The sequence below is a fragment of the Anneissia japonica genome, unplaced genomic scaffold, assembly GCF_011630105.1.
Source record: "Anneissia japonica isolate Jap-2015-1 unplaced genomic scaffold, ASM1163010v1 scaffold24_len2511860_cov200, whole genome shotgun sequence".
Classification (NCBI taxonomy): domain Eukaryota; kingdom Metazoa; phylum Echinodermata; class Crinoidea; order Comatulida; family Comatulidae; genus Anneissia; species Anneissia japonica.
In genome coordinates this window covers 2435150-2444994 of record NW_022730786.1, presented here as the reverse complement: position 1 = coordinate 2444994, position 9845 = coordinate 2435150, and positions in this window count along the sequence as shown.

Genomic DNA, 9845 nt, shown 5'->3' with positions numbered 1-9845 from the left:
AATCAAGCAAGTAACATGTTCAATAGAAAGTTTTGCAGAGACAAGATCACTGACATATCATTGTTGCCACCATGTTTGCAGAATCTCGAGCTTCTGCAGATACTTAGCAAACTTAATCGTTCAAGAATAAGCAGAGGTAAATGACCGTCAATAAAAATAGTTGATGGAACAGATGGAATAAACAAATTCCCGTAGAAGTCCAAGAATTGTTCATACGATAAATACGAAGACTTTCAGATTGCAGTGATACCTGAAGATTATTGCTCAACATAGGGCTACACAATTAAACACTACAAGACAAATATGTAGTAAATGAATTGATGCCTTCTTCATACATGAAAATTGTGGTAGTTGTCTGGAATGCCTTGTATAGCAGACAGAAATAATGAAAACCAACCGGATATTTGTAAAGAAGCTGGAATTTTTTTTAAGATTCTTGTGATATTTTCCATTCTTCAAAACAGAAAAGGGCTAATATAAGGGTGAATTTTTACTAACATTTTCAAAAGTGAGTTAGCTTACACCCTTAAAATATGTTCTTATACACATCTAGATGTGTATAAGAGACAGGTTTTTATTGGATCCTGTAGCTGTGAGAAACTAGAAAGATGTTTGTTAATTAAATTGGCAATAATAAATTGGTCATCGGAGTTAAAGCCAGGTACTGAAATTGTAAATTCTTTGTTATTTAGATTGGCAAATTTTTTTAGTTCCCTGTGCCACCTGCTTGGTTCGGCTTGCTTAATTGGTCTAACCTTTTTGGCAGTGTATGAAGACTTTGCTTTCTTAATTTCATTAATAATCACAAAGTACCTTTTTCAACAAATAAGTACAGCGAATCTGTAGATGTGTATAAGAGACAGCTGCTAAGTTGTTATTTAATTTTGGCGGCCATTTTAAAAAGCGCCCTCAATTGCCTCCCGAAATCTTCACATTAATAACTTTAGCTAGTTATACTTTACTCCTATCATTACATGTTCAAAAGTTGGTCAAACCTACCTCTTCTGTGCTTATTTTACCTATATATATAGTTTATTGGATTTTGGTGGCCATTTTGAAAAAGCGTCCTCACGCGAAAGTTCTCAGGTTACACCCCTTTTACCTCACATATTCTGATTCCCCATAAAAAACTGGTCCAGAAAAACCATATGAGAATTTCTACCTCTCCAAGTGGCACCTATCTCAATTATAGCCTGGTCTACATAATATTTCTTAAGCACATAATATCGACAATAAATATAATATTGACAGTAAATATAACTACATTACAGTATTTTCATCTTTCTACCATAGAAATCATAGGTAATATTAAATACTTAATCACATATAAAATGTACCAATCGCACTGTATCATCATTGACAGTAGCGTCAGTAAAAAGCATTCAATAGAGACGCTGACCACAGCGTGACCGGCAACGCACACAAAGCATTCATAGGTAACAAAGCGTTCAAGACGCTACACTAGAACATCATTAATTTCTTAAAAACTACCATATGTCATATAAAACAAACATCACTAAACAATTCTAGAAACGTACCTTAATCATCAGACAGTGATACAAAACATCATTGATGGTTCGAAAACCCAGTAATTTAGCTAACTTTTAGCTCAGTAAAACATTCGTGGCAGCCATACACATGTTGCATTTGACCTACGACACGATCAAATTCTGGCGCCCTCTATATCTGTTAGAAATATCAGTTTCAGATGAAACATTTTAGTTGCTCGATATTTCAACAAATCGATTAGTTTAAAAGGGTATTTTTAATTGATTGGTTATTAGTGTGACAATTCAATATTTTGGACAAATTTAAATATTATTATCATTTTTAAATAATTATTAGTATTACAAATAAAAAATAGGGATTAGGGCCTGGTCATTGTAAGTGTAAATTTACAATTTTAAAACAACAGGGTCACAAATCACAAATAGGCTGTAGACATATAGATATCTACCTTACATGAGTAAAACTTTTGATAATCTTTTATTCATAAAATAGAATATGCACTATATACTTATTAATTATACATTCATATGATCTTATCTGTTCTAATATATACACATTTTACATTCAAATTTTATTACACTTTTTATTACATTAATTTAATTATATATTTTTACAGGTTTCTTAAAATCATGGAGTCACCACACTTGCTAGTCATGAAACATGTGCAACATAAATGTGTCAATCCATCAGGAATACCACAGTGGTATAATGGTCAAGTTTTGGAAATGGACTTGACAGTAGCTGGACTAAATACACTGTTTACGATCCAGTATGCTGAAGAAGAACTTGGACCAGATGAAGCTGAAGGACTTGGGGGGAAAAAATGATTTAATCATTCTTGATAAAATTTAAATGTCAGTAGATTAAATTAAAGGGGTCTTTAATTGGAGGATGAGACCAGTTTAATAAAAGCATTTCAATGAGTAGACATCAGCAAACCTGTGATGTTTTAGGCAAAGAAATGCTGATTTAAGTACAAAAAATATAATTGTTTATTTATGCAAATTATTAATTAACATACAAATAAGATCGTTATCTTAATTTTATATTATGGTGCATGTTTTAGGCAAATCATGCATGATTTGGCAAAGAAATGCTAATTCAAGTACAAAAGTAATTATTCATTATATGTAAATTTAGTAATTATTATGCCAATTAAGATAATTATCTTAATTATAAACTTATTTTGTATGGTGGTACAAGTTTTAAGCAAATCATACATGATTTGGCAAAGAAATGCTGAATAAAGTACAAAAGTTACTAAAGTTATTAATTTAATTATTAAAAATTATTTGTTTATTTACATATGTAAATTTACTAATTAATCATATCATCAGACATTTATTTCACCATGGCCAAATATACACATAAAACAAGGCATAGATAAAAAAGGAAAAATAAATAAAATAAAAAATAAATAAATAAAGTTAACTTAAAACACAAACAACACGATAGGATATAAAGATTGAGAGAAGTTTTGGTATACTGTACTGTATTTCTGAAGTGCCATTCGTTTTGGGGTTGCTACAATCAGGAGTTACAATCGATCCAACAAAGGAAAAGCACTATCTATTTCCTTACATTCCAAAAAGGAGGATTGGATGCTATTTAAATTTGCTGGAGATTGAAAAACAAGGCATAGATGAGGACCAACCTAAGATCGACCTTGTCTTGGTTGGCACTTTGACAAAATACAAAAGAAAGGTTACAAAAAGAAGCAATAGCAGAATATAAATTAACTAAGTACTAGTATGTGGAAACAAAATACATCTTTAACTTTTTCTTAAAATGAGAAAAAATTTTAATTCTTTAATATTAATAGGAAGTTTATTCCAGTAATAAGACCTTGGCGATTTACAGAAAAACAAGTTTTGGCAAGTCTGCAATATGGAATAACAACATTTCTTGAATAATATCCATTTCCCTATTACTATAATGCTATGTTCTGTACTGCACGGAAGATTGCTGGTTAAAGATTTTTTTGTTTTTGCTCGGACATTAAGCGCTCTTTATCTCATTAACCAAGTTTTTCGTCAGAGTTTAGGAATAATAATAAAAGCGTGATAACGTTTCTAGTGTCTATTTCACATTTTTCTTCTGTGTCGATACCAGAGTCCATTTTAATGTCGCAATTCACTGGCACAAAAAGTTCATGCAGTCCTCCCAATAGTTCGAATAATCATAATTTTTGCTCATAGTCATAAGCATACGCAGTAAACAACTTCGTAGTTAATTACTGAACTGCCAATGCGTGTAATGAAAAAAAAATCGCATTTTGTTGGGCGAATTCTCCTAGGGCTAGTGGAAAGAAATGACGGCCGTACGAGTACGAGAGCATATTAGCACCAGCACGTAAACAATAAGGAAGGAAAAGAATACACTGTATTTATTTCAAATCTAGAGGGCACTCGTAGAGTGCATACCTCCGCCCCAACGCATAGACCTGTTGTCCCAATGAAAAAAAAATAGACACTATGGGATTTGAACCCGGGGCCAGTAGTGTGGAAAACACTCTTCTAACCACTACACCAAATTATTTTCACATGTGAAAATAATGTGTGTGTGTATATTATTTTGAAATAAATGGTCATATATGATTGTTTACACTTTACCGGCAAGACCGTATAAGCACACGCACACACATCCATACGTACAGACAGTGCAAGTAGTTTTTCGATCATGGTGTCCTTGACCTTTGATCCTAAGCCTTCAAAATTTAGTCACATCCAGATCTTTGGTCATGGAACATTGTGGTTAAGTTTGACGAGTTTCTGATTAAAAAATCGGGGTGTTTTTTTTATTGTTGATTCAATTACTTTGAGATCTTTCATAGAACATTGTGATCAAGTTTGTGATGAAAACTATAGTGTATGCTGTCGACAGGTAAATAAAAAAAAGTTTTCCGTTTATTGTGACTTTGACCCTGACCCTTCAAAATTTAATTAGCTCTAGATCTTTGGTAGAGGAACATTGTGGCCAAGATTGACGAATTTCTAATAAAAACTATGGGCTGTAGACTGTCCACAACAAATATGCTGACCGACAAATAAATAAATAAATATATAAAATAAATATATAAATAAATAAAGAGGGGCAAAAACATAACCTCCTGCCAACTTCGTTGGCAGAAGTAATTACTGCAGTGTTTATTCATGTCTGTTTATTTATGTCACTGATTATATTCTCAAAAACACTGACAAAGTTAATATAACTGCAGCTCCTTTTTCTTGACCTGAAAAAGGCCTTTGACACAGTCAATCACGTTATTTTAATTGGTAAACTTAGAAAAGATGGTATTAGTGATATTGCGTTAGAGTGGTTTAATTCTTATTTAAGTAATCGGTCACAAGTTGTTTGTATTAATTCTGAAAAATCAGATTGTAAAAATATTTGTATTGGTATCCTACAAGGATCCATACTTGGACCGCTAGTTTATAAAATTTATGTAAACTCACTTCCTAAAGCGTGTCATGTAAATCTGTTATGTACGCTGATGACACCACTCTGCTATATAGTTCATCAGACCCAATAACACTTCAAAATGAATTAAAACATAATCTTGACAAAATTGTTAATTGGTTTTTAATAAAGAAAATCATCTGACACTCAACATTTAAAAGACTAAATTTATGATTTTTGGAACAACACAGAATATTTCTAAATTTAACAATCTTGCTGTGAGCTATGAAAATAACTTTATTGAAAGAGTTGATTATTTTAAATACTCGGGTGTTACTTTTGACCCGCGGCTTACATGAAGCAAACACATTGAAAGCTTATCTTAAAAAGTGTCTAAAAGGATTGGTGTCAATTGTAGTATCTTTACTTTTTTGTGATATTAGAACATCAATTAACAATATTATTTTAAGCTTATTGAACTGGCAAACTCTAAATAACAGATGGAGAGATCAATTATTATTTCTAACTTTTAAAATGCCTTCAAGGACTTATACCTTCCTATTTAATGAATATGTTTGTTTTTCTTGACAATGATAAAAACACTTGAAGTCAGGCAAATAACCATCTTTTAGTTTCTCAATGGAACATACATGTAAAGGAAACGGACATTCCATTATTGGGTATCCATAAACTGGAACCAGCTACCTGGTAACATAACTAGGGATTTCCAGAATTTGAATTTATATAACTTTATAAATGCTCTTAATTAATGATTTCTCCTCTATGTAATTAAGTCCTTTTGCTTCATTTTCCAATCTCTTTTATATTTTTTATGTTTTTACTGTAACTGGACCATAACGAAAACCAGTTCCTTTGCATTGAGCATGCCATCCTGTATAAAGAAAATTTAATAAATAAATTCAACATTTGGGATAGAAAATGAGTTTTTAATTTGGTTGGTATGTGTACTTTTGTTGGCCTAATCGAGTTCTACTTGCTGCCCTGCAAATATTTCATTGTAGTACTAGGCAGGCATAGGCTTATGCCTACACCAGCGGAACTTTTGTGCCTTTTGAGATACACCTAATCCCTAGCCTACGCCCCTGTTCTATACGCTACACCAGCATTGATATATTTGTAACAGTGGTGGTGTCAGTGAGGGACTCGGAGAGCTTCCCCAACCCCACCCACATTTGGTGAATTAAATTACCAAGGAAAATATATCACAAGCAGTTGCGCATCATCAAAGAATCTGTTTTATAACATAGAAAACTATAAACACTAGGATTATGTTTTAATTCTAAAACTTTTCTGTCTCTTCTTTTTGTTATAGATAATAAAGGCCCATTTGGGTGAAATCAAAGGTTGATGTTAATCAGAGTATTTCAAAATGAAGAATAAAATCAATAAAACAGGAAACGGGACGATATTCCTAATCGGTTTTATTTTAACATTTGTCACAGGAGATGTGACCGTTGAGCAACAACGAATTATGGCAGATGAAGGATCTTCTGTCACCCTCAAGTGCATTGTTACTTCTGATGATAAAACAACTTTAAGTTGGTATTTTAATGACAATATAATAGATACTAATCAAAAAGTTGTGGAAGAAGACCAAATCGTAACTAAATACACTCTTTCAAACACAACAGCCCTAATCTCAAGGAGGAAAACCACAACATACAACCTACAAATAGGAAACCTGTTGTCAACGGATAATGGTGTGTACACTTGCCTGGTTATTTTTTCTGAAAATATATATATCACACGTGAAATAATATTGACAGTAAAGTATCTGAATGAAAATCCTTTAGTCAATTGCCAACTGTTGTTTACATCCAATACCCCAACTCCACACGGAAGCAATCATCAGATGAAAAAGACAAGAGAACAAACTCAACAACTTAATATATCTTGCAGGGCTGACATTGGAAAACATGTGTTCGTCAACATCACAATCATGAAATCTTTTCACCACAAAAATGATCTAATTCCAGTGTATTTTGTTACTGAAGAGCAGTCTCATGCTGTAGCTGGATTAAATGTCAATTATCTAGTGAACGTCACTGATGATTTAGATGGTTGGCAATTCTGGTGCTTTGCACATCATTCCAAGATGCTACAACCGATCAACTGCTCCACACCACTATTGATGAAACCCCGTGTAAAGATCGTCAAACTAATAGACAGTGAGCAGTTTAGATGTGAAGTAGAATCATATCCCGATGCCTCTTTCTTTCAATGGATTATCTGTGAGAAAGAAATTGTAACGGTTGAAGAATGTATTGTATTGAACAGCACAAGTAGAAATTTGACGTTGATAAATTTTGGTGGCAAGGCTGATGAGTTAATATTGAAATGCGAGACTCAAAATGCTGTTGGGACAGGACAGGACAACCTGAAAATCACTGCACATACCAAATATACAGACATAGGCCTACTAATCAATGGAAATACGGAACCTACAGACATGCCGACCACTGCAAATGCAAGTAACAATATGAGAGTAGGCTCTCTCATAACATGGAGGACTGCTGGTGCTTTCATCTTATTATTTAGTTTTCTTCTCATTATTATTTCTCTCATTATTATTTCTCTTTATTTTGGTAAACAATCAAGCTCTCCAGTCTCCACAGGTGTCAGCACCACTACACGCAATGTTATGAACATCAAATGGTTATCACACTGCAAATAAAAGTGTTTAGGTTTAAACACTTTAATAAATACGTTAAAGTGTTTAATTTGTAACACTTTATAAACACTTCAATGTGTCTAGTGTTAAACAAAATGTTTAATTTTTAAACACATGAGCATGAGGCAATTTTTACACGATGTTTAAAGAAAATAAATACAACATTTAGGCCAAATAAACACTTTACTGAACACAATGTTTATTTAATAAACACTTCAAAGCATGTACATATTAAACAGTTTTAACTGTTTACAGCTTTGTAACACTTTTTAAACACTGGTACGTATATATTTAACAATATTTTAAACATAGTGTTTAATTAACATAAACACTCTTCAAATAGTTCGATTAACACCTGTGATAAACACAGGATTTATAGAAATGTAATGTTTACAAATTATTCTTAGACACTTTCTAAGCATTATTTTTATAAAAAAAATGCAAAATTTCAATATATAGGCCTAACTATGTTAACATTTCAATCAGGTAACTGGTTGATAAAGGAACGCATGTGGTGTCATTTGGTCTTTTATTCAATATTTATGGCTGGATAGCCATAAATATTCATGAATATATTCATGAATATCAATAAATATTTGTGGATAGCCATAAATATGCAATAAAAGACAAATTGACACCCCCAAAAACGTTTTGTTTAGAAAGTAATCTTAGACACTTTCACATTATTTTCATTAAAAATGTAAAATGTTTATTCAACATTAATGGATAACCATAAATATTTATGGATATTCATACACATTGAATAAAATACCTAATGACATTGGGTCTTGTATTGAACATTTTATGGGTATCCATAAAGATTGTGGAATAGTTGAACTACGGTAACTTATTTATCATTTTTCTTCTGTACTGCTGCTTTCATTGCTGCCTTAATAGTAGGTGCAAACTTCTTATACTTTGATGACATCAAACCACAATATGGCTCACCTGTCAATATGTCTGTAAAAGCCCCAAAACCTGACTATACACTTGGATACTCAAGCTGGAAAACATAGTATACAGCAATAAGCTGTATCAGAGCAGCAGCAACACCACCCTGACAGGAAATAGTGATTGTGTCACCCACCACAAAGCACTGGGGATCCTCATTATCTGTATCAACGCCACTAAATAGGGTGGGTCTAATTCTTTGCTCCGTAATGCACTGCTTATTTCCTTTTTTGGCACATCCTGAAAATCCGAATAAAAGTAATGATTTTTAATTAATTTTACAACTACTGTTTAAATAAATAAACTTTATTAAATTGCTTGCAAGACTGTCCCATCAACAAGTTATCTGCAATTTTAACAAAATGTATGAATTGAGAAATTTTGTTGTGTAAAACAATATAACATACTTACCACTTTTAAGTCAATGATCGACTTAGCTTTCTTGCCTTTGCCTCTTTCAAACCCAGTCATTTTTTCTATCATCTTGATGGTTTCAATCATCTGGAAAAGAAGTATTTAGATGGTTACAACTATTCCAATCAAAAAAACATACATCCATATCAACATGGTAAATGAAATATAGGGAATATAATAATAATAATAACTTTATTTAGACACATGTGGCCCAGTTCAGCCAAAATGGCTGTTCTTCCCTGGAGCTGTGTTAAAATACAATTTGAATATTAAAGTAGTACATTGATATAAATACAAAAAGACACTAAAATTTATCTGTTAAATTGTAAAACAAGAAAATCCCCATAATTTACAAGTTAACTGTAAAAATAATCTCCTTAATTTGCACCATCAAAATAACTGAGTCAATAAAATATTAGTGAACCAGGTAATCATTTGAGGTAATTTGATTTCTTAAATGTGTAATATTGTAAGATTTGTTTAGTTGACTATCTGGAAGAGCATACCATAAACAGCTCCTCTATATGAAATACTTCTTATTTAATTCATTTTTAGGTAACAGAAGTTAAACATCAAAAACAAATTATGAAGATACACTGGAAAAATATGATATATAGAGTTTGATACATAAAAATGGCAATCACCATAATCTATTAATTGGGAATTGTATCTGAAATAAAGATACAAATAAACAATTTAAAAACCGTAAAAATAACAAACAACATTTTGCGGAGCTCCTAAGTCTCCAGGATTGTACTTGAATCACAATGTAAATATGCCAACACATTCTAGTCTTTGCAGTTATATACATTTTTCCTTTTTTGTTTATACTTAACATTTATGTGGGGGTGTCAAACTTGGAATATCCATATGTAACATG